Source organism: Globicephala melas, chromosome 2, assembly GCF_963455315.2.
Source record: "Globicephala melas chromosome 2, mGloMel1.2, whole genome shotgun sequence".
NCBI classification, from domain to species: Eukaryota; Metazoa; Chordata; class Mammalia; order Artiodactyla; family Delphinidae; genus Globicephala; species Globicephala melas.
In genome coordinates this window covers 160,646,769-160,671,240 of record NC_083315.2, presented here as the reverse complement: position 1 = coordinate 160,671,240, position 24,472 = coordinate 160,646,769, and the positions used below count along the sequence as shown (strand labels likewise).

At 34.9% G+C, this 24,472-nt stretch overlaps 1 pseudogene; it reads right to left on the bottom strand.

The window, feature by feature from the left end:
- Positions 1-332: 332 nt before the first annotated feature.
- LOC115867367 (receptor-interacting serine/threonine-protein kinase 2 pseudogene) lies at positions 333-2,122 on the bottom strand (annotated as a pseudogene).
- Positions 2,123-24,472: the final 22,350 nt, after the last annotated feature.

Here is a 24,472-nt window from a genome sequence, read left to right as displayed (position 1 = left end):
TTTGGGGCTATTATTTTTTGAAAGCCCTATCAAATTTTGTTAATTGTTTTAGATTTTGTGTTTTTTTTTTTTGAAGGATTAATTTTTTCTTTATACACTTTGTATTGCTTATCTTTGAAACAATTTTCTAAAGAACTCAATAAATAACATTTAAAAGTTTCTTTGATTTAAGTCTTCAGAAAGTCAAGCATCTTAAACAATAAATAATCCACAAAGAAAGTATATGTGAAAATGGGACACTGTTTTGTACAATAAAAATATAATTATTACATTGAAAAAATAGTTTCAATTAACCAAAGAGACAAAAAGAATTGAACTATGCAGCAAAAATCAAACTTTCTACTGTATTAATTTAAAAAATAATGTCATGGAAGGAGACTAATATTTATCTGAAGAAGAAACTTCATTAAACTTTCTAATATTCATATGAATCTCATAAAAACATTATCAAGGCAAAAGAAATATAAAATACCCTTTTATGCATTGACTTTTCTTCTTGAAAAAGAGTTACTTATAGGTTTTTATTGTGGAATAAATTTAAAGATGAAGATTGAGAAACCACAAGTATTTCTGGGTAAGGTTGAAGACCCATTTGCTTGTTATCTTTCAATTTTTGTACTATAACTTTGGCAAATTCTTCTCCTTGGATGTCACTAGTATCCAATAATTGTCTGACTTTTGAGGTCCTTGTAGGTTTGGTACTAATGAGTTCATAGTCCTCCTTCATGATCAAATCCCTGGACAGGAGGGCATCTAGAGATTGGTTAAGGCAGGCTTCAGTCATTTGGTTCACAATATCTTCCCTTTTACTCTGGATCCACTGTTGGGTTATACCAGGCTGAAATTGCTCTGAATTTCCCTCCGCTGAGAGTGGATTTATTATTGCTAAGGAGCATGGAGCAGCCCTGTGATCACAGAATGTTGCTCTTTGAGCCACAGAAATGTTACTGTCACAACTGTGATTTACTGGACATTGACGCATCACAGAAAAGTCTTGAGTTTTTCTAGATAAAAAATCATTGTCTTAAGGAGCTGAAAGGGTCCTTGAGGTTCCAGGAGAAACACTAGTTTTATGGAGCTGAGCGGATCCACACGATTCCTCCTGTGGACCATAATTTACAGGTATGTTCAGAGATAACTCCATTTTCTTCTTGTCACGTAAGTGAGCGGTACTTGAAGCATTCTTTGTTTTCTTTAGTTGAATAACAGCTTCAAGAAAAGTTATCTCTTCAAATGTTCGCAGAACTGGTTCAAGTTCTATTAAAAATTTTAAGAAAGACGGTCTTTCATCTGGATTTTGTGCCCATCCACTTTCTATTAGAGAGATCATAAGTGCTCGATGAGGTATATCAAATGGCAAACTTTCTTCATTAGTGTCAGGTCGATGTCCTTGTGACACACTATACATAATCTGCAAAGGATTGGTGACTTCTTCAAAAGGCTGTTTTCTAGATAAGACTTCCCATGTGATAACTGCATAGCTGTATATATCATGCTTGATAGTAGCCCTTGATTTTTGTCCAGGTTCATAGTTTTCAGGTGGCATATAGATAATTGTCCCTCCTTCTGGTGCAGATTTACTATTTCGTGATTGTGACAGGGACATCATGCGCCATTTTGATAAGCCAAAATCTGCAATCTTAACGTGAAATTCATTATCCAATAAGATATTCTGAGTCTTCAGGTCATCATGAAGTAGAGGAGGATTCATATTGTGCAGGTAATTTACACCTAGTGCAATTTCATGCAGAATACGAAATCTTAATGGCCAAGGAACATCAGGATATTCATTTTTCCTATGTAGGAGTTCATTTAATGACCCATTTGGCATGTATTCAGTAACTATTCCCAAAAATTCAGGCTCATTGCAAATTCCCAAAATTGGAAGAATGTAACTAAATCTAGCTTTGTGTAAAATTTCAGCTTCTCTTAAGACATCATTTCTTTCACTGTCGAGCAGCGGGGTGTGAATGTGCAGGTGTTTCACGGCCACCTGAACGCGCCAGTCTGCGTGGCGGGCAGAAGACACGGTGCCGGACGCGCCGCGGCTCAAGTAGCGCAAGTCGGCGAGCTTGTGGTACGGGATGGTGGGCAGGGCGCTGCAGATGGCCTCCTCGTTCATGGTAGCGGATGGCGCGGGCACGCAGGCAGCCGGTCGATTCCGGAAGTGCCCTCCTCTCCCGCGGCTCCACCCTCTGCGCGAGCCGGGTCGGCAGGCCCTACAGCCTGCCGGACATTAGGTCACGAGGCCGTCCATTCTCCGCGCAGCCCACGCCAAGCCGCTGCTTATCCGGAGCCGGAGCTCTCTCTTCTCTTCTAGAGACTGGTCCGATTTTGTGTTTTTTTAAAAATAGTTGGGAGCTACATTTTCTTTTTCACACACTATTAAATTTAAATGTGAATAAATCAACCATTTAAAAGTAAATTGTTCTTTTTGTAATTTTGAGAATAAAATTTTTAGTTGTCAAATAATTTTAATTACATAAATGTTTTAAAATGAGCTGTGTAGCTTTGTGTTCATATTATGTGAAGTTATGTCAAAACACTAAGGAATAGTTTATCTATATTTCATGTTTGTGAACTGAATATCCTTGCCTCCACCAACTGGAGGCAACTTTCACCAACTCCTTTCACCAACTCCAAAATATTTGCACAAACCAACTGGTAGATTGGAAATGAACAATAGCTGCATGAACAATAGAAAAAGAAATAAATGACTGCATTTCTCAGCCTTGAATCACAGCCAAATAGCCATCGATGACATTTGCCTTACTTTTGTCTCAATCCGTTGGGGAAAAAACACTACCACCACAAAGAACTATCTTTCTTTTAAAGAAGTAAACTAGGTTAGTTGTAAGATTTGAGGTGTTCCTTCAATTCCTAGGAGAAAAGTTATAAAAAATTACTCGTCATTGTTGACCTAAAACAAATAGTCTGCCAGTTATTCCTCCAGCAAAATGGGTTTATTCAAGATCAGCAAAAGGTTGCAATTCAGAGTCTGCAGCAATGGTGAGCCATGTGCAAGTCTCCAGCAAAAATGGAGAGAATTCTTTTATAGAGGGGAAAAGAACATTGAGAGGGCTGTAGTAAACAAACAGTCCATGTCTTTTCATTGGCTGAGTGGTGAGAGTTTCTCATTGACTGAGCTCTTGCCAGGAAAGAAGAGGACGTCTTTTTTCTTGTTGGGCTCTGCTATTATCATAGTGTGTGAGAGCTCTTCCTTCTGCTCTCCCAACTCTATTTAATTGAGGTTTCTGTTCATTAATTTTTATATCATCATCTTCTACATCAGAGATGATTAATCTAGGGCTCATAGGTTCATGTGCTTTAGTAGAGTGTGTGTATGTGTGTGTGGGGGGAGGTGTTTGTGAACATCCAGAATCGTGCATTTTTTGATGTATGGAGAAATATGTATTGGGGAGGAGTCGATAGTTTTTACTAAATTCTTAATGTGATCTGTGCCCCTCAAATGTTAAGGCCACTATCCTACACAATATTTTTTGTTAGATATTCCAAACCAGATGCTACTTGTCTGAAATGCTGTCTTTGGCAAAGAATCTGTAGAAGAATCAAAGGTCACACATAAGAAAGGTTTTACTCTTTAAGTTTGATGGAATGCACTTGTTCTTAGCGGAGACTCCTCCTTGGAGTTCTCCTTCAACCTCTGTTATCTTCAGAGGCTTGTCTTCAAATGGGAATGAAAATCTTTTTCTGGGGGTCACCTTTAACCTATCACTTCTGGTTCTGTCCTTGTACAATTGTGAAGATATTTTGTCTGTTCTCCCTTCCACCCATTCCCTTAATTATTTCACTACTTAAGTAAAGGTTTATATTCACATGGCAGTATACCTCCTTTTCTTTCAGTTCACTCTGCCTTTGAGTGGCATTTGAGTAGAAAGCAGCATTCATATTCAAGGGAGCCCCCCAAAAATCTACCTAGGGTGATTATCAGAGCATCGTTTTAGACTCACCTCTCCTATACCTTAGAAGAGTGCCCTGAAACTTTACCACTCTATGATGAGCCCTTAATGTTATTGGTGACCCCTCTCTGCACCCAGTTGGCCTCTTTTATAATTGAGAGTCCAGCCATAATTAGACACAGCTGTGTGTATACCGGTGCCTGCCCAGTAAGAAAAAACTCATGGGAAGGGCAGCTTCTCCATCCTACCCAAGCGGTGTTAGTCACTGAAGGGTGAAACAAGTTTACTGCACATAATTTAGGAACACAACAGGTAAAGAAACTTCTGATATGAAGGAAGGGTTTGCTATGACAGTTGTTTTTCTCTGCTAATTTATCACCCAGCCTTGGGCTAGACAGCAGTTTAAAGAATACAGTTTGGTGTAGAACTTTATGAAGGCTGAGAGCACGCATTACAATCACAAAATTTTCAAGGCTCACAAAGTTTGCATAATTACACTGTCTGCCGCGGCCTTCTGGCACTTTTCAGCTATAATGGCAATCTGGCTAATTTCCCACTGGCTTAATCTATAACTTCAAAGACTCTTAAAGCAGTTATGATTATTCTGTTTGCTTTTCAGGCGACCTACACGACTCATATTGAGCGTCCAAGTTCTCGGGTTGATTAATTAGAAAAGACCTGTTTTAATTTATTTTTTCCTAAATATTGCTTCTTTCTGTAAATAATCTCTAGATGATACAGTAGCAAAATTATTCTTATCAAGGGTCACTTTTGCAAGCTTGAGGACAGTTGAAAACCAACTGTGATCTGCCATTTTAAAATTACAATTCCTTATTGCAATACCCAATAATACATGTTGAGAATAAAAAACTTGGAAAATACACAAAGAACATAAAGAAGAAATATTATCATCAGATATTCTACCACCCAGCCATAACTATTGTTACTATTCATATTTTCTTATATTCAATAGTTAATTCAGTAGATGACAAGTAGGCTATTAGGTATTATGATATTCTACTAGGTGTTGTATATCCTTTAGTAATTTTTAAAATTTTAGAATATTTTTGCATATTTTTACATACATTTATTTTCTTTATATTCCTTTCCTTCTATTTTTTTGTTTGTTTTTTTAGAAAACAAAATCAGGATCATGTTGGATGTCTAGTTTTAATCCTGCCAATTTTTGCTCTATTTTATTTGGTGACCTTTCCCATGCTACTGCAAATTCTTTAAAAACATTATTAGAATGGCTGTGTAATATCTCTTCCTATGGGTAATCATAATTTATTTAGCAAATTCCCCCTTCCTGGACATTTACATTATACAGAAAATGAAATGAATCCTGATCATCTTCCTGCCTTGTATTTTAATCCTGTCTTCTCTTTAGACCTTGTCAAGTGTACCTACTCTGAGATTTTGATTCTTAGCCCTATCATATAGAAAAAGAAAGAATTTAAGTGCCTTTAGGGAGTTAAAAATAAATTATAAAGCAGCAAAACACTGGCAATTTTCCTTTGGAATGAGAGTGGAAGATAACGTGGTATGATATTTTTGTTTCCAAACCAAAATTGCCTAACATAACTTCATTAAAAAGAATAGCTTTCAGGCTTGGTGGTGCAGTGGTTGAGAGTGCAGTGGTTGAGAGTCCGCCTGCCAATGCAGGGGACACGGGTTTGTGTCGCGGTCCGGGAAGATCCCACATGCCGCAGAGCGGCTGGGCCCGTGGGCCATGGCCGCTGATCCTGCGCGTCCGGAACCTGTGCTCCGCAACAGGAGAGGCCACAACAGTAAGAGGCTCGCGTACAGTAAAAAAAAAAAAAAAAAAAAAAAGAGCTTTTTTTTTTCTGGATAAAATGTGTAATGTTAAGTACAACATAACTATTTCTTAAATGGTTAATATTAGCAATCAAGTATTCCAAGTCCTAACAAAGAATTCCAAAATTAATGTATGAGTTTAGTATTCTATGTCCATATTGACATAAATAAAGGATTGAGTAAATAAGCGATGAATAAATGAGAGAAATAGGATAGATCTTCCTTACAGAAGAGTTCCAAATAATAAATGTAGAAGGGATGAGAGAAATAGAAAATAACCATAAGAACAGCACCGTAATGATTCTTCCAGTAAATTGATAAATGATAAAATTAGTGGGCAAAATTTAGAGTAACAAGGTATTTGGCTAGTCTCAAAGTGTTTCCTCCAAAATATTTATTAACCACTGTGGTGGTGTTAATATAGGACTACAGATTCATTCACACTCTTCCCGCCAGAAAGGGAGCTTAATTCCCCTCCCCTTGAGTGTGGACTGGATTTAGTGACTGGCGACTAGAGAATGGAAAGGAGAAAGTGGTAACTACTTACTGCCCCCGGCAGACAGCACTTGATCCAAGTGATCAAGGTTGGCAACAACAGCAGTAAGTCAAGTTATTATCAGGTTCTTGTTGATATCCCATGAGAAAGGCACCTCACTGTGGTATTCTTCCTCAAAAACTCTCGTTCAGTCACGGGGAAACATCAGACAAAGTCCAGTGAGGGATTTTGTATAAAATAACTGACCAAGACTTGTTAACTCTTTAATAGTGCCAAGGTCATTCATGGAACACCAAAAAAAAAAAGAAAAAAGAAAAAAAAAAAAAAGAAAGGAAAAAAGGAGAAGAAAAAGAAAGGAAGAAAGAAATTCTCACTATTTGAAGGAGATTGAGGAGACATGACATCCATAAACAATGTTATCCTAGATTGATTAGTACAAAATCTGGTAAAATTAAAAATAAGCCTGAAGTTTAGTTAATAATAAATATCATACTAATTCTCATTTCTTAGCTCTGATGAATATGCCTAGTTATAGGTATAACAATATTATCTATAGCTGGATGAAGAATTAAACCAACTCTCCATTATTGTTGCAATTCTTCTGTCAATATAAAATTATTTCAAATAAAGTGTTTTAAATAGTATTCCCATTATTTGTTAAAATTGTTTCATAAAGCTATGAAATGTGTTTAAATATGTAGAGGGCTTGTTAACAATTCAATGACAGAGAGTATATGTCAGAACTTATAGTTGTCAACATACTTTCCTATCATTTGATTGAGCAACAGGGACATGGTACCTCCTAATATGTTCCCATATGATTTAGAGATTGTTTTCTGCCTTTTTAAAATTTTTGGTTTGTTTTTGTAGGTTAGGGAAATGTAATCATTGATTCCTCTCAAGTAATTCATTCTAATAAGTTATTTGATACTGTCATAATAAAGGCCTGAAAAGTTGTTCCTTTAGGCTATGTCCCGAAAGACTTATGTCAAAAGACCCAGAGCAAGAAAGGGACAAATTATTTTATTTACATATTTATTTGGGGGTTTATCCATTTAGTACTATTTCCTACAAGTTTCAGCAAGTAGTTATTTATTTTATTATTTATTTATTTTTTAACATCTTTATTGGAGTATAATTGCTTTACAATGGTGTATTAGTTTCTGCTTTATAACAAAGTGAGTCAGGTATACATATACATATATCCCCATATCTCCTCCCTCTTGCATCTCCCTCCCACCCTCCCTATCCCACCTCTCTAGGTGGTCACAAAGCACCGAGCTGATCTCCCTGTGCTATGTGGCTGCTTCCCACTAGATATCTATTTTACATTTGGTAGTGTATATATGTCCATGCCACTCTCTCACTTTGTCCCAGCTTACCCTTCCCCCTTCCCATGTCCTCAAGTCCATTCTCTATGTCTGCATCTTTAATCCTGTCTGTCAGCAAGTAGTTATTTTTGAATGCAACAGCAGAAGTCATAACACAAGAAAAAAGACTAACTCATTGCCATCATTCAGAAACTTCATGCAGTGCTTTATAAAAATAGTTGTATTTTCTTCACATTTTCTAATCTTATAAGCTATGCAGATTTTACTAGACCTTCGCAAGAGAAAGTGTTACAGGAAACACTTTCTGCCTAACAATTAGCATTTTCTGTGACTATATCAAGCATCAAAATTAATTTACTCATCCTCAGATCCCTCTCTGAGGGATATGCATGTGGAATTTTGGATGTGGCTTACTTAATCTTTAATCACAATGAGAAGTCATCAAGGAGAAAACACTCACATTTTCAATATGAAATTGAGGATAATACACATAAATCTCTAGCATCTTTCAAGAGATTTTTGACCAAAAGAAGAAATTCAATTGCTTTTAGCTGTAAGGAAGTATCACTGAAAAGTGTTTAAAACCTTGTCAAAACTCATTTTACCTATTTGTTTATTATTTCATTCACAAGTGTATTTTTATGAGATGTTAATTTTTAAACCAAAAATATAATCATGGAAAGCAAATGTCACATTTTGGTTTTGCTGTGTACTAGATGTAGGTCCTTGGGAAATTTACATAACCTCTTTGTGTCTCAGTTTTCTCATCTGTAAAATAGGAATAATATAATTTTAAATCCCAAAATATCATTGGACTAAAATGTATAAAGGTTAAGTAGGTGCTTAACATTTATCAGTGTAAGTAGTCTTTTAGCTATTTTTATATATTTCTTTACAAATTAAAATGTGAAAAACAATAGTTTATAATTCTATAAAGGATAGCAATTTTTAAAGAAAAAAACACCAGGGAGAAACTATTTTGTTTTTTTGCAATATCAGCAAATGTATGTACACATACTCTAGAGTGAGGTTTGATTTCAGCTACCAGTCTGGCAGTTTAGCATTAGGTGGCTATGTTTAAATTTTGTGTTTAGCAATAGAGTACCTCCTTGAGTTGGGAAAAGCTACTTTCATTGAGAACCTTTCCCTTTGGATGTTGGAGATAACAGATTTTATAAGGACGAGACCACACGTTTTCAAACTACACCAAAATGAGATCACATTGCTGCGATCTTTCTCACTTTGAGAAAGTGACTAAAACTTTTGACATACTAGATCTTGTCTGGAAAACAGGTATGAAAACATCCATCTTGAGGTATTGCTGTGATATTTAATGAAAGTAAACTATACACAGCAAGCAGTATAATGCATGTCTCATTGCAGACAGTCAACAACTGTTAGTTCTCCTGTACCCACTCATATGTGGAGCGGCACGTTTAATTAAAGTATTTTAGCATCTGTATGCCTCTCCGGGTGAATCCTTGGACCAGTTCCCACATGTCATGGACCAAGTTTGTGCATCCTCAGGCCACACTGAGATAGGCATGGAGTCAGTCCTTATTAAATATTTTAGAAAATGAAAGAGGTGAAGAGGTGTAATAATAACAGCATTAAATAGTGTCAAAATATGAAATCAGAGCTGAATGCATTGCTTGCTAAGCAAGCTGTAGTTGTATAATATCTCTGAACAAAGAAACAAAGAACTGAATAAGAAATTTATCTTAAGCTGGGCTTTGGGAAATATGGAGTTCAGGCATCTGCAGGCATTTAGAAGCAGAAGTGTTTACAGATTGCCTGATCTTTCAGCCTCTTACAGGCATAGTCACTGGAGCCAGGCAGTCACTGATTGGCTGAGAAATCAGGTTAAGAAGATAAGTTGCTACCAAAAGATTGAAATGGGTTTAAAAATATCTCTGATGAAGGCTTGAGGCCATGACCAAAGGACAGTTTTTCTTTTTCTTGAACTTGGAGATAGGAAATTTTTATTCCTGAAAATCTAACCCTTTAAGATAGGAAGTCTTGAGACTCATCTTTTTCATAACTTTATCTCTATCTACTTGCCAGTGCATGCATCATAAGATTTAGCCACATAGACTGAGGCAATGCTTCTACAAGCATCACTGCACCATGCACATGCTGGGCACCCACTCCCTGCTGCCATTTCTCCATTTGGCAAATTGCCATTAATTCTTCCAAGCTTGGTTCAAATGTCATGGAATCTGTCAAGATTTCCCTAAGCCACACATACTTGCTAAGTGTTTTCTGAGTCCTCTACCTATGCCCAATGTCAATACCTTCCTCCTCTGAGTTCGTGTAGAAACTTGTAGCTTCAGCTCCAGTCAAGCATTTTTTGTATATTGTAATTACATATCCATGTGTCTTCCTCTCTTCTTGCATTTCAAATATCTCAAGCACAGGCTTTGCTTTACACATTTTTTTTTCCCAAGGTCTTGTTTAATGTCTATTGGTAGATACTCAATACATATCTGCTACTTGCATGAATGATAACTTTATCTTTTTATTTCTGGGCAATAATGAGGCTACTTGCATCTTCACTTGTCAGAGTGGGAAAGAGGACATTAAATAATTTGCTCAAGCTTACACTTTTACAAGTGGCAAAACTGACAAACTCAAACTGCAAGTCCCATTATTTTTTTCCTATTTCCCCATATAAAGTGATTTCATGCAACGATACAAGGAGCTTGTCTAGATAGAGGATGTGTGGCACTCACTTACGAATCTTTCTCAGACTGAGGAAAAGGCACCAGTACACTTTCTGTCAGTGTCCCAGGGCCATAAGACAGCTTCAATGCCATCTTCAGAAGGAGAAGCTTCCAGACACAAGGGGGTTTCCAATGTGCACAAACTTCAGCAAGTTGGATAGGAAGCTAATTTTCTCCTCAGTGAGGGTCTGCTAGTTTGCTAGGGCTGCCACAACAAAGTACCACAAATGGAGTGGTTAAATAGCAGAAGTACATTATCTCACAATTCTGAAGGCTAGAAGTCTGAAGTCAATGTGTTGACCTGGTTGGTTCCCTCTGAGGACTGTCAAGAGGAATCTCTTACCTGCCTCTGTTGGTGGTTTACCAGAACTTTTCCTGTTCCTTGGCTTGTGGTAGCATAACTCCAGTCTTCACATGGTGTTTTCCTTCTGTCTCTATCAGTGTCCAAGGTCACCAGACATATTGGATTAGGAGCTCAGCTTACTCCAGTAAAAGTTTATCCTGACTTAACTAGTTATATCTGCAACAAACCTGTTTCCAAATAAGATGACATTCTGAGGTACTGGGAGTTAAGACTTGAACATATGAACTTCAGGAGGACACAATTCAACCCATAACAGAGGCCAAAGCTCTTCAAAGAAGGACATACAATTTATAAGGGAACAATTTTTCAAAGAAGCAGAAGAATACAGTAGATGTGGATAGGCAAGCAATGACTGAGGGAGGATTTTTGTCTGTCTTTGCTATGAAGGTAGCCTATTGGCTTGTGAAAATACTGGATTTGAGGGGGCACCAGGAGGCCTCGACTCAGCTCTGTAACTGCCTTGAGTGTCTATGGAAGCTCTTGAGGCAGTCATCAGATTTGTGGAAACTACATTCATAATAATAAGCACTTGTAATGCTTATAGTGTGCTAAGCACTGTTCTAGGCATTCTACTTATTTCAATGTTTATAATCCTTAATACAACCTTATGAACTAGGTACTATGTTACTCCATATTGCAGGCAATTAAACTGAATCACCAGGAGGTTAAGTAGTTTGCTTTGGGTCACACTCAGATCATGATTTAAATTCAGGCAGTGAGGATTCAGAGTCTTTGAACTACATGGTTTGATACTTAAGCATTTAGTCATTTACTTCCTTTCTTTTCCTTTCCTCTCCCTACTTATCTTCCATACCTTTCCTTCCTTGCTTTCTTCCTTTTTCTTTCTTCCTTTCTTCTTTCCTAGGATTTTTAAGGAGTAAAACTAAGAAGATACAAACTTCTTTTATTTTTATATGCACCTTCTCACTGAAGAACTTAATTCTTGCTAATACAAATCCACATTAAAGATTCAAGAAAAATATAGTCACTTCTTACTGATGTATTCTCCAGAGACACATATATTCTCCAGAGATGGAGGTAGGGCATACTCCATGTGAATAAGTTGCCTTGATTTTGTATCTAGGCCCATTTTTACTTAATCAAGTGCCTTTACCAGTCAGCCTCTACTCTTAACCCCTAGGGGTAAGTGGGAAACTAAATTTATATTTTCACCTTCAATAGCCAAATCCAGGGTCCTTCCTGCCACATGATCTTCAGAGCAAAAGCATCAGGAAATTCTTAATCTATTTTGTCTCCACAGCTTATAAGCAGCTGTCGTTATAAATAAAGGCTAACGTCACTCTCGTCAAACTTGAAATTTAACACGTGCTTTTGCCACTCGGTGAGGGATTGCCTCTAACACACTCACTACGTAAATCTCCTGTTCTCCAGAGGTTTTACTTTGGTATTATGCTACTAGAAAAGCCCATTTGGTAACAAAGACGTAGCAATATAAATAGTAATAATTAACCTTGAAAATAAGGCTGAAAATTCCAAAACACAGGATTGTTTTTCATAAAAGTTGCCATTTTTATCTCCCAAGCCAGAATTATTACTTGGAAATTAGACAGCTAGATCAAGACACAGTCTGGAATGGGAAAATCACATAAAGTTGACAGTTTCAGTCCTAGAATCAAGTTCAAGGTTAATCAAGGGAAAGTGTTTCTAAAGATATTATTCCTAGAACAATAAATAAAAATATTAACATGTAATAGCTTGTATTGTAAAATTTTCCAACTAGCGGGCAGTTAAAAAAGATGCGTAAGTCTAATTCACGAATGGGAAGTTTCTCATGTCTGACACGTATAAAAAATACTGAGAAATAGATTTGTTCATCTTATATTTTATGTATTGCCGTCTTCAAATAAGAATGTTAAACCCTTTCAATGTTTGCTCACCTTTGAATTTTTACCTTTCTCGGTCAATTTTAACAGTGCATTTGAATTACTCTACACATACATAAACTGTTTATGTCTTGAGTCAAACAGAGATAAAGAAGGAAACACTTCATAAAAATGTTATAATGACATCAGCACTTCAATATTTAGTCTGTGAGCATTCCATCATAGTTCCAAGAGATGTTTTAACAGTTTACTTGGTCTATGTCTTGAGTTAAGAATTTCATATATGAAAGAAATCACAGTGTAAGAATCAAACTAGTGTCTTCATAATCCATGAATATTCAAGGCTGCAGAAGAGAATGGATCAGTCATATCTTTGATTGTAAGTCACAAAAACTGAGGATTGATTTCTCAGACAACCAGGGAATACATTGGAAGAATATGAGGGATTCATTGAATTGATAGGATGCTGGAACAGTAAACTTGGTGAAGTGACAAGAGCCAAGATTTCGCACTAGAATTTAAGGAGTAAGAACAAGAGCTCAGGTCTCACATTTTAGGAAATCTCAGGTCTTTCTTTTCCTCATTCAGGATTCAAGGTCCTTAGGGTGAATGTGTGATTAGCTAAACCCAAATAGGATCAGAATGAATTGACCTACAGAGCTTTTGCAGTCGGATGAAGGCACTACCCCACCAAAAATATTTAAAATAAGGAATTATTCCTCGAGGAGAACAAAATGAAATAAGAAAGTTGGGATAGGCATGGAATGAGAAGAAGGACAATGCAAACATGACTGATATCTGAAATGATGTGAGGGTTGTGTGTGTGTGTATGTATGCGATGGCTTTTTCTATTCATAAGAATAATGTCTGAATGCTTGTATAAACTAATAACTCCATATAGATATATCGACATCCAATTCCTAAAGGCTCAAGATGTCAGGCAAAGTGTGTGTTTAGAGTCAGGAGACTGCAATCGAAATCCTGACAACATTACTTTTAACCTATGATCTGGAGCATGTGATTTTGCTTCTTGATCTTTAGGTGCCTTAGGTGAAAGATGAGATTATATAAAAGTGACAACATAGAATGTTGTGAGATGAGAATATTCTATGTTAAAGTCATTTCTAAAATACAAAACACCATACACAAAGCGAATTTTCATTATTCAGATTTCTTGGGCCTAATGAGGGAGGCTGATTCTTTTTTTTTTTTTTCTCCCTTTTAAACATAGATCTTCTTTGCTTGCTCATTTCACACCAGAAGGACTCCTGAACAGGCCTTTAAAGACTATGAAACATTTTCTTTTGGCTGAGAAAGATGTGTCAGTAGAACTGAAGAAGCCGTCATAAAATCATTTTTCAAAAATGGAACAATTATCTTAACTAGTGAAGAAACTTGGGTTCATAATTTTAGCTCTAAGCAAAGGTGTGGCTTAGTCATTTTTATTTATGCCTTTAAAAGGCCTGCTTGTTTTGTCCTTTATATGACTTTTCCCAGTTAGCAAGGATATATTTTATACCTCCCTGTGAGGAATTTTATAAATTGTTTATTAATTTTGTTTTCCAAAACAGAGTTTATAAGTCTCAGATTTTCCCCCGTTCCATGTGGCCTTTATTAGTCTTCCCTGAGGGCTGTTTTACTTCCTGCTTAGCTGGGATAGTTCTTGCAGTCATAATTGAAAATTAATGATGAGAAGCAGCCTCAGAACAAACCATTCCCTTTCCCCTTGCTCAGTCCAAGCAGTATACAATGCAGATTTTATTTCAGGGACTGGAGAGGTGATTAATAGTCATAAGGCCCTGACACTGGCTTCAGATAAGTGGTGTAGTCTGGCAGGAACACAAATATGTGGACACCATTCCCATTAATCGCTGAACACCACATGGAAAGGAACAAGTCTTTGCAGGCCTCTATAAAGGGAGTTATTATTATGAGGCCAACTTTTCTATAAAGAAAGGATAATTTGTAGCCTCTGTGAACCTGCCCAGGACCAAAAGGGTGACTATGCTCTATTTATAAAAGACTTTTCTCCAAATGAGAAGATGTAAATGGATTGTAAGGGTGAATAATAAGAAAATAAAAGTATGAAGAAACTGACAGTAAAATCTATGGAATCATAACTACTGATCTGTGAGCACTAGGAAGCTGGCCAGGGGCCATGATTTTGTCAGTGCCCCAACTGAAGAATGCAGATGGCCCTCAATATATGTTGAGTGAATAGATAAATGGAAAGTTTGCATTTTTCAGGATGTAATACTTATCTTTGATAATTGATAACTGAAAAATAAGGTAAAATGATACTGTATTTCTGCAATCTTTGATATTATGACTTTCATACTATTATTAAACAATGCCATGGTCACTTTTGCTATTTGTTATATAATAATTTTTATAATATTATTAAGCAATACCATGTTCTTCCACCCAGAAAACTCCAAATGCATCATTCTTCAGGTTGGCTCAAAATTTCCTTTCTGAATAAAGTCTATTACCTCTTATCACTGGTGTCCCTGCATGGAGTACGTACTTCATTTTCCGTATTTATAGTTGTTGCAATGATATGTTGCAATTGATCAGCTTGTGAACTCCTTGAGGTGTAGATCACGGCATGCTATTACTGCTTTTCCTGCATTGCATCTAAAAGGTACTCAGTAAATGTTCCTTCAATTAAAAACAATATTTATTTGAATAAATTACCTTGAATCCAGTTTTGCTTCTTCCCCTGACTTAGTGATCTGTAAGAGAAAATTCTCCTTCTAATAGTTAAAAATATAGCTACTGGATGGGATGGTCTTGTTCTGGATGGAACACCTCTATTCTCTTGATGTGAGATGGATATTTGTCTTGGGATGGTTATATAAATGTTGATTTCCTCTTTCATTCTTGTCTAGATATGACACTTTCTCCCAAATAGAAACATAGGGGCTTTGCTGAGTTGGAGTTGGCACAACATTAGTTCTATTTAACACTGATAGTTTTGAGAGAATAATTAGACACAAAGTCACATAGTTTCAGAGGTAGATGATTTTTAATCTGTTATGTAAAATATTTTTTATATCTAAATTCTATTTATTTACACTCTAAGGAGAGGGACAATTTACTAACTACTTCATTCAGTTAAAAAATTCAATATTAATTAAACAGATCTATAAATTAAATTAAACTGGTAGCATTATTTTTATTTTTTAATATGAGGTTTTCTTTGAATTTTATTTAATTTATTTTTTTGTAGAGCAGGTTCTTATTAGTCACCAATTTTATATACATCACTGTATACATATCAATCCAAATCTCCCAATTAATCACACCACCACCACACCCCTCAGCCACTTTCCCCCCTTGGTGTCCATATATTTGTTCTCCACATTCGTGTCTCTATTTCTGCTCTGCAAACCGGTTCATCTGTATCATTTTTCTAGGTTCCACATGTATGCATTAATATATGATATTTGTTTTTCTCTTTCTGACTTACTTCACTCTGTATGACAGTCTCTAGATGAATCCATGTCTCTACAAATGACCCAATTTTGTTCCTTTTTATGGCTGAGTAATATTCTATTGTATATATGTACCACATCTTCTTTTCCCATTCATCTGTCGATGGACATTTAGGTTGTTTCTATGACCTGGCTATTGAAAATAGTGCTGCAATGAACATTGGAGTGCATGTGTCTTTTTGAATTATGATTTTCTCTGGGTATATGTCCAGTAGTGGGATTGCTGGGTCATATGGTAATTCTATTTTTTTTTTTTTTTCTGTATGTGGGCCTCTCACTGTTGTGGCCTCTCCCATTGTAGAGCACAGGCTCCGGACACGCAGGCTCAGTGGTCATGGCTCACGGGCCCAGCCGCTCCACAGCATGTGGGATCTTCCCGGACCGGGGCATGAACCCGTGTCCCCTGCATCAGCAGGCGGACTCTCAACCACTGCGCCACCAGGGAAGCCCTATTTTTAGTTTTTTAAGGAAACTCCATACTGTTCTCCATAGTAGCTGCATCAATTTACATTCCCACCAACAGTGCAAGAGGGTACCCTTTTCTCCACATCCTCTCCAGCATTTGTTGTTTGTAGATTTTCTGATGATGCCAATTCTAACTGGTGTGAGGTGATATCTCATTGTAGTTTTGATTTACATTTCTCTAATAATGAGTGATGAGCAGCTTTTCATGTGCTTCTTGGCCATTTCTACGTCTTCTTTGGAGAAATGTCTATTTAGGTCTTCTGCCGATTTGTTGACTGGGTTGTTGTTTTTTTTTTTTAATATTGAGCTGCATGAGCTGTTTATATATTTTGGAGATTAATCCTTTGTTCCTTCATTTGTAAATATTTTCTCTCATTCTGAGAGTTGTCCTTTGTCTTGTTTGTAGTTTCATTTGCTTTGCAAAAGCTTTTAAGTTTCATTAGGTTCCATTTGTTTATTTTTGTTTTTATTTCCATTATTCTAGGAGGTGGATTAAAAAAGTTCTTGCTGTGATTTATGTCAAAGGGTTATATTGTGAAAATGACTATACTACCCAAAGCAATCTACACATTCAATGCAATCCCTATCAAATTACCAATGGCATTTTTTACAGAACTGAAACAAAAAATCTTAAAATTTGTATGAAGACACAAAAGACCCCAAATAGCCAAAGCAGTCTTGAGGGAAAAAAACGGAGCTGGAGGAATCAGACTCCCTGACTTCAGACTCTACTACAAAGCTACAGTAATCAAGACAATATGGTACTGGCACAAAAACAGAAATATAGATCAATGGAACAGGATAGAAAGCCCAGAGATAAACACACGCACCTGTGGTCAACTAATCTATGACAAAGGAGGCAAGGATATACAATGAAGAAAAGACAGTCTCTACAATAAGTGGTGCTGGAAAAACTGGACAGCTCCATGTAAAAGAATGAAATTATAACACTCCCTAACACCATACCCAAAAATAAACTCAAAATGGATTAGAAACCTAAACGGAAGACTAGACACTATAAAACTTTTAGAGGTAGCAATCTTTTTAAAAACTTGGAATCTAAAATAATGATACAAATGAACTTATTTACTAAATAGAAACAGACTCACAGACTTTGAAAACAAATTTATGGTTACTAAAGAGGAAAGATGGGGGGGAAGGATAAATTAGTAGTTTGAGATTAACATATACACACTACTGTATATAAAATAGATAATCAATAAGGACCTACTGTATAGCACAGGGAACTCTACTCAATATTCTGTAATAACCTATATGGAAAAAGAATCTGAAAAATAATGGATATATGTATATGTATAACTGAATCACTTGGCTGTACACCTGAAACTAACATAACATTGTAAATCAACCATATTCCAATATAAAATAAAAATTAAATTTGAAAAAATCTTGTATTTGGAAATGTTTCTAATAAAATGCATTCTAAAGAATATAGAAAGTTCATAAAATGTTTTAAAAATATTAACAAAATGAAAGATCCATAAGCATTACCCAAGTTAAGACATTGCCAGTAACTGAGGTGATTTCTGTGAGCTGTGTTTGGGTCACATACCCTTCCCTTCTCAATCAGGGTAATCACTTTCTTGATTTTGTGTTTTACTTTATAATTCTATCACATAAGTATATATCTGTATATTATATATTATTTTGTATAGTATTTTACTATATATTCCTTTAAAGGGAAATACTAGTATTTCCCTTTAAAGGACTTTAGGTTTGGGACTTTAAACAAATACAGTCAGATGGTATATATGTATTTTCCTATTACTCATTTCTTTCCCTCAACATAATATTTATAAGTTTAACTCATGTTAGCAGTTGTAGCTATAATTTATTCTTTTTCATTGTTGTTTAGAATTATATGACTAGATGATAATCTATTTACCTATTTTATTTTTAATTAACATTTAATTTATTTATTTTGGGCTATTTTAAACAATGCTTTTATTTTATTTATTTTTATTGAAGTATATTTGATTTACAATATTATATTAGTTTCAGGTGTACAACATAGTGATTCAATATTTTTATAGACAATGGTCCATTTAAAGTTATTATCAAACAATGGCTATATTTCTCTGTGCTGTACAATATACCCTTGTTACTTATCTATTTTATACATAGCAGTTTATATATCTTAATCTCATACTCCTGTCTTGCCCCTACTCCCTTTGTTCAACCTACTTGTAAGTACTAGTCTGTACTCTATATCTGTGAGTATTTCTGCTGTGTTATATATATTTGTTTGTTTTATTTTTTAGATTCTACTTATAAGTGATAACAGAGCATTTGTCTTTCTTTACCTGACTTATTTCACTAAATATAATATTCTCTAGGTCCATCCACATTGTTGAAAATGGCAGAATTTCATTATTTTTATGGCTGAGTAATATTCCATTTTATGTATATACCACATCTTATTTATCCATTCATCTGCTGATGGACACTTAGCTTGCTTCCATATCATAGCTATTGTAAACAATGCTGCTGTGAACATCGGGGTGCATGTATCTTTTAGAATTAGTGCTAAAAGCTTTTGCACAGTAAAGGAAACCATTGGTAAAATGCAAAGACAACCTCCTGAATGAGAGAAAATATTTGCAAATGATATTACTGATAAGGGGTTAGTACCCAAAATATATAAACAGCTCATATAACTCAATATCAAAAAAGCAAACGACCCAATTTAAAAAATGGGCAGAAGACCTGAATAGACATTTTTCCAAAGAAGATATACAGGTGGCCAATAGGCACATGAAAAGATGTTCAACATTTCTAATCATCAGATAAATGCAAATCAAACCACAATGAGATATCACCTTACACCTGTCAGAATGGTTATCATCAAAAAGACCATAAATAACAAATGTTGACAAGGATGTGGGAAAAAAAGGACCTGTCAACCTTTCTACACTGTTGATGGGAATGTAAATTGGTGCAACCACTATAGAAAACAGTATGGAGGTTCCTTGAAATATCAAAAATAGAGCTACCTATGATCCAGCAGTTCCACTCCTGGGTATATACCCAAAGCAAATGAAAATAGTGCTCTTTTAAAAATGCTTATAAATGTCTACTGACAAGCATATGCAGATATGAACATTTTCTCTAGTGTATATACCTAGAAATGGACAGCACATGTTTAGCTTTTTAAGGTAATGCTAAACTATTTTCCAAAGTAATTTTTCTAGTTAACTTACACTCAAGCATTCTTTGAGTGTCACCATTATTTCAGTTCTTCACCAACACTGAATGCTATCAGAATTTTACATTTCTGTTTCTCTAGTGATGTGTAATAATATCATAAGTGTTTTAAAATGTAGTGTCCTGATGATTGAGATTTAGTATATTTATTTTTTATCACTATTCAGTTTTCCTTTTTGGGGAAGTGCCCTTTAAAATACTTGCTATATTTCTATGATAAATAAAATTGTTTTTAAAATTTCATTTTCAATTTTTGCTCATATACATAAATATTATTGATTTTCATGTACTGACTTTGTATGCTACAACCTTGTTAGAGTGACATAAATTCTAACAATTTTTAATTTTTGTTAAATTCCCTAGAATAGAGCTAAGATTTTCTACATTTTCAGAAAGCAAAGTAAAAGTGTCTTTACAGTTTTACTTTTTCCTTTCCAAATTATATGTGTTATATATATTTTTTTCTGGCTTATTGTACTAAATGTGGCCTTCAGGACAACATTGAATAGAAGGAGTTAAAAAGAAGAAATACTTGCTCTGTTTCTGATATTACTTACACATTGTGCAGTCTTTCACCATTAGGCATGTGCTAGCTATAGGGTTTGCCAGATGCCTTTTATTGGGTTCAGGAAATTATCATTTTGTCCTGATTTGATGAGTTCTTAAGAAGGACAGGTATTGAATTTTACCAAATGATTTTCTGCAGATATTGAAAAAAATATACGTTTTTCTCCTTTTTTTTCCTTAAGATTATGGATTATATTGATTGATTTTAGAAAAATAAAACAACTTTACATCCATGAGATAAATGCTAATTGGATATGATGTAGTTTCCTTTTTTCTATATTATTGGATCAATTTGATAATACTTCATTAAAGATTTAAAGTGTAGATAATTAATTCTACACTTTTTTCATATTTCTATGAGGTTTTAAAAACTATACATTTCTTTCTATTCTTTGCTTTAGCAAACATTCATGAAGTTTGATAAGATGTATTTTTATTATCATTCAGTTCAAAATAGTTTCCAATTTTACTAATGGTTTCTTTTTCACTCATGAGTTTTTACATGTATCTCACTCAATTTCCAAAAAATTCTAATTTTTATCATTATTGATTTTATTATTTGTCTTCCTCTGGCTTTTGTTATTTGTTCTGTTAGCTATCGTTCTTTTTATGGTTCCCCTAAATGTAACATACCCCATTTTTCTGACTCTTAAATATTTTTATTACTTTTTGTTTTTAGCAGTTTGCATAGTAATCAACTTGTTTATACACTGTAACTTAATTTAAAATCCCCTATTGATAGGCATACAGGTAGTTTTGTGGCTTATTCTATTAAATCTAGCACTTCACTGAATAGCCCTTTATATGCCTTTCCATATTTTTGCCAGTTTAACCCTAGAAAAGATTTCTAGGGCTGATATTTCTTGTTCTGAAGGTAAAAGAACTTCTGTTTGGAGACGATATGGCCAAATTTTCCCTTATATTAAGTTTTGCTATTTTCTATTCCTATCACCAATGTACAAGAGTGTCTATTTCTCACAGCCTTGACAACAAATATGTCACCAAACTTTGATTTTTTTCTTATCTTACTGATAAGAAATTTTATCTCACTGTCACCATTGTTATAAATCAAGTGACTGTATATGTGTGGATCTGTATGCACATATTTTTCCTATCTTAATAGTGAAGTGATAACTGATAGTCAAAGTCCTGTGTTTTGTTTTATTTGTTAAAATTTTCTTAGCTATTCTTGGTCCTTTGAAACTCCATATAAATTTTGAATCATTACTAACATTTACACATACATATACTCACATACAGTTTAGATCTTGAATGAGATTTCACATAGGTCAGTTTGGGGGAAACTGTCATGTTTATAATATCGACTTCTCTAATTTTTTATCATGATGTATGATTTTGTTTATTGAAGTTTTCTTTAAATTCCGTCAAAGTTTATAATTTTCAGCTTAGGTACCTTGCACATATTTTCTTATGTTTATTTATATGATCCTGAACCTAGGGACATTTTCTCATTTATTAATTCTAATGTTTTAGTTTTTTCTTTTGTATTTTCTGCATATACAATTGCGTCATGGACAAATAATGACTATTAAGTTCATTACTTTCCATTGATACAATTTTTTCTTTCTTTTTTTGTATCTATTGCACTGAATAGAAATAGTTTTAAGGCCACTCTTGATTCATTATAAATCATATGGAATTTTTCAATATTTCAACATTAATTTTCATGTTTTCTCTCAAATAGGAGCCTTGTATTTCTAGCTTGCTACTAATATTTATACCAGAATGTGTTGAATTTTATCAAACATTATTTTCAGCATAGCTTTAGACTATCTAATTTATTTTGAAATTTTTCTACTTTTACTGTTAATCTTATACCTTAAACTTTAAATATGCTGAGCCAGGGCTTCCCTGGTGGCGCAGTGGTTAAGAGTCCGCCTGCCGATGCAGGGGACACAGGTTCGTGCCCTGGTCCGGGAAGATCCCACATGTCATGGAGCGGCTGGGCCCGTGAGCCACAGCCGCTGAGCCTGCACGTCCGGAGCCTGTGCTCTACAATGGGAGAGGCCACAACAGTGAGAGGCCCGCGTACTGCAAAAAAAAAAAAAAAAAAAAAAAAATTGCTGAGCCAATCATTAATTACAGAAGTCAGCCCAATTCAGCTGTGACATATAATTTATTTATGTATTACTGGATTTGATTTGCTATTAAAACAAAATTCTGTATCTGTTTTCTTAAGAAGGTTTGTCCAGCCATCCTCCTGTCTTTGTCACACTTTGGTACCAAGTTTATGTTGGCCTCAAAAATGAGTTGCAAAGTATTCCATCCTTTTAAAATCTCTGGAATATTTTTTCAAAGATTATTTTTTTCTTTATATTTTAGATGAATTCACAATCAAAACCATGTAGGTTTAAGTATTTCTTTGTGGTGTAAGTGAGCAAAATGTGCCACCCCCAAATGCGTCTCTTTGGCAAGATGATTAATTTAGGCTGATTATTTTTAAGAGAAAGAAGACTCAGGAGGTTTTTCTTATTGTCTTCCCCTTTACTGACTAAAAGAATTTAGATAAAGGGCCTGTCCTCTGAATAAAGATATCACCAGAGATATCTGCAAAGAATATGGGCTGAGTGTGGTGGGGGAAATTTTATGGGGGTCCTAGATATCAGAGTCCTTTCTGTGTCCAGTCTCTGCACTGCCCAGCAAACATTTGCTTAAAAAACACTTGCTTTTACATCTCCATGTAAATTGCCTTCCTCCCCTTTGGAGTCCCAAACCACTATCCCCAACATCCTCTTTTGTCTTTAGCTGAAGATAATGTTTAAGGTGAGAATTTCAGCCAGGTTTGGGAGTTAACTCAGTTTTCCTGGATCTCTCCCATATATACATGTTAATAAACTTGTGTTTGATTTTCTCCTGCTAAACTGTCTGATGTCAACTTAATTCTCAGTCCATCCAGAAGAACCTAGAAGGGTAGAACATTTCTTCCTCCTTGACAGTGGTAATATTTATAACTTATTCATTTCTAAAACACATATAGGACCTTTAACATTTTCTCTTTCTTTCGGTATTGACATAATATTTTTTCTTACTAGTGTTTGTTTCATCTAAGTTTTAAATTTATTATCAGAAGAAATTCTCATAATATGCTCTTATCATTGATGCCTTTAGAATCCATAGTGATGTTTCTCTTTTTCCTTTATGTATCTACCTTTTGAAATTTTTAATTTGTATCTTCTCTCTTTGGCTCTTAATTAGCCTTGCTAGAGGTCCCTAATTTTTGTCTTTTTCAAAGATTATTTTTGTTTCTTTATTTGTTTTATTGAATGTATTATAATTTATTTTCTGATATATTGCTTTGATTTTTCTAATTATGTCTCCCTTGTAATGTTTTTGAGATTTTTTTTGAGTTTTTCTTTTATTAACTGGTTTCTAGAAGTTTTACTGTGATGTTCTGATGTGCACCCAAACAGGATTTATTTTTATCTATCCTGATTCTTCTGACTACGTTAATGTCTCATATAAGTTTTGGAAAAATCTTAGCCATTATCTCTTCTAATGTAGTTTCTGCCTTATTCCCCTTCTTTTTTTCTTGCTGGATACCAGGGATGCCAGATCTTTCATCATGTGTTTTCACGTGTGTCTCTCATACTCCTTTCTGTGTTCTCTGACCTTATAAATTTTTCATGAATCTTCTTGCATGTTTTCTATTCAACTATCAGCCCTTTAACTAATTCTCTTCTCTATTTTGTCCTGTATGCTGTTAAAGCCATCTATTAAGTTGTATTTTTAATTCTAGGTCTTTTATCCTATTTACTTTTTAAAGAATCTCTGTCGTGTGATGAATTCTTTATTTTTTATCTATTTTTTCAAATATTTTAATCACGCTTATTTTAATATCTATGTTTGATATCTATAATTACTCAAATACTTGTGGAAAGATTTGTTTCTATTGTTTCCTTTTTCACTTGACCCTTTGTGTGTGTATGTGTAAGTGTGTGTGTATAAACACAGGACAGGAAAAATTTGCAATCTCCACATCTCCAGGTTCTATTACTTTCCCTAGAGGCTGAATCATATTCTCTACTAGGTACATAAAGTGACAACATATGACCTTAATCCAGATGGAGCCTGAGCTGACGCTAGACCATTTTGTGGTTTTTGCAAGATATGTTCAATTTCCGGTTCATATATACTCTTAGAGTGTTACTCCCAGGGTTTCTGACTTGAAGCCTTGGATCTTATACTCTGATATTTTCTTGTT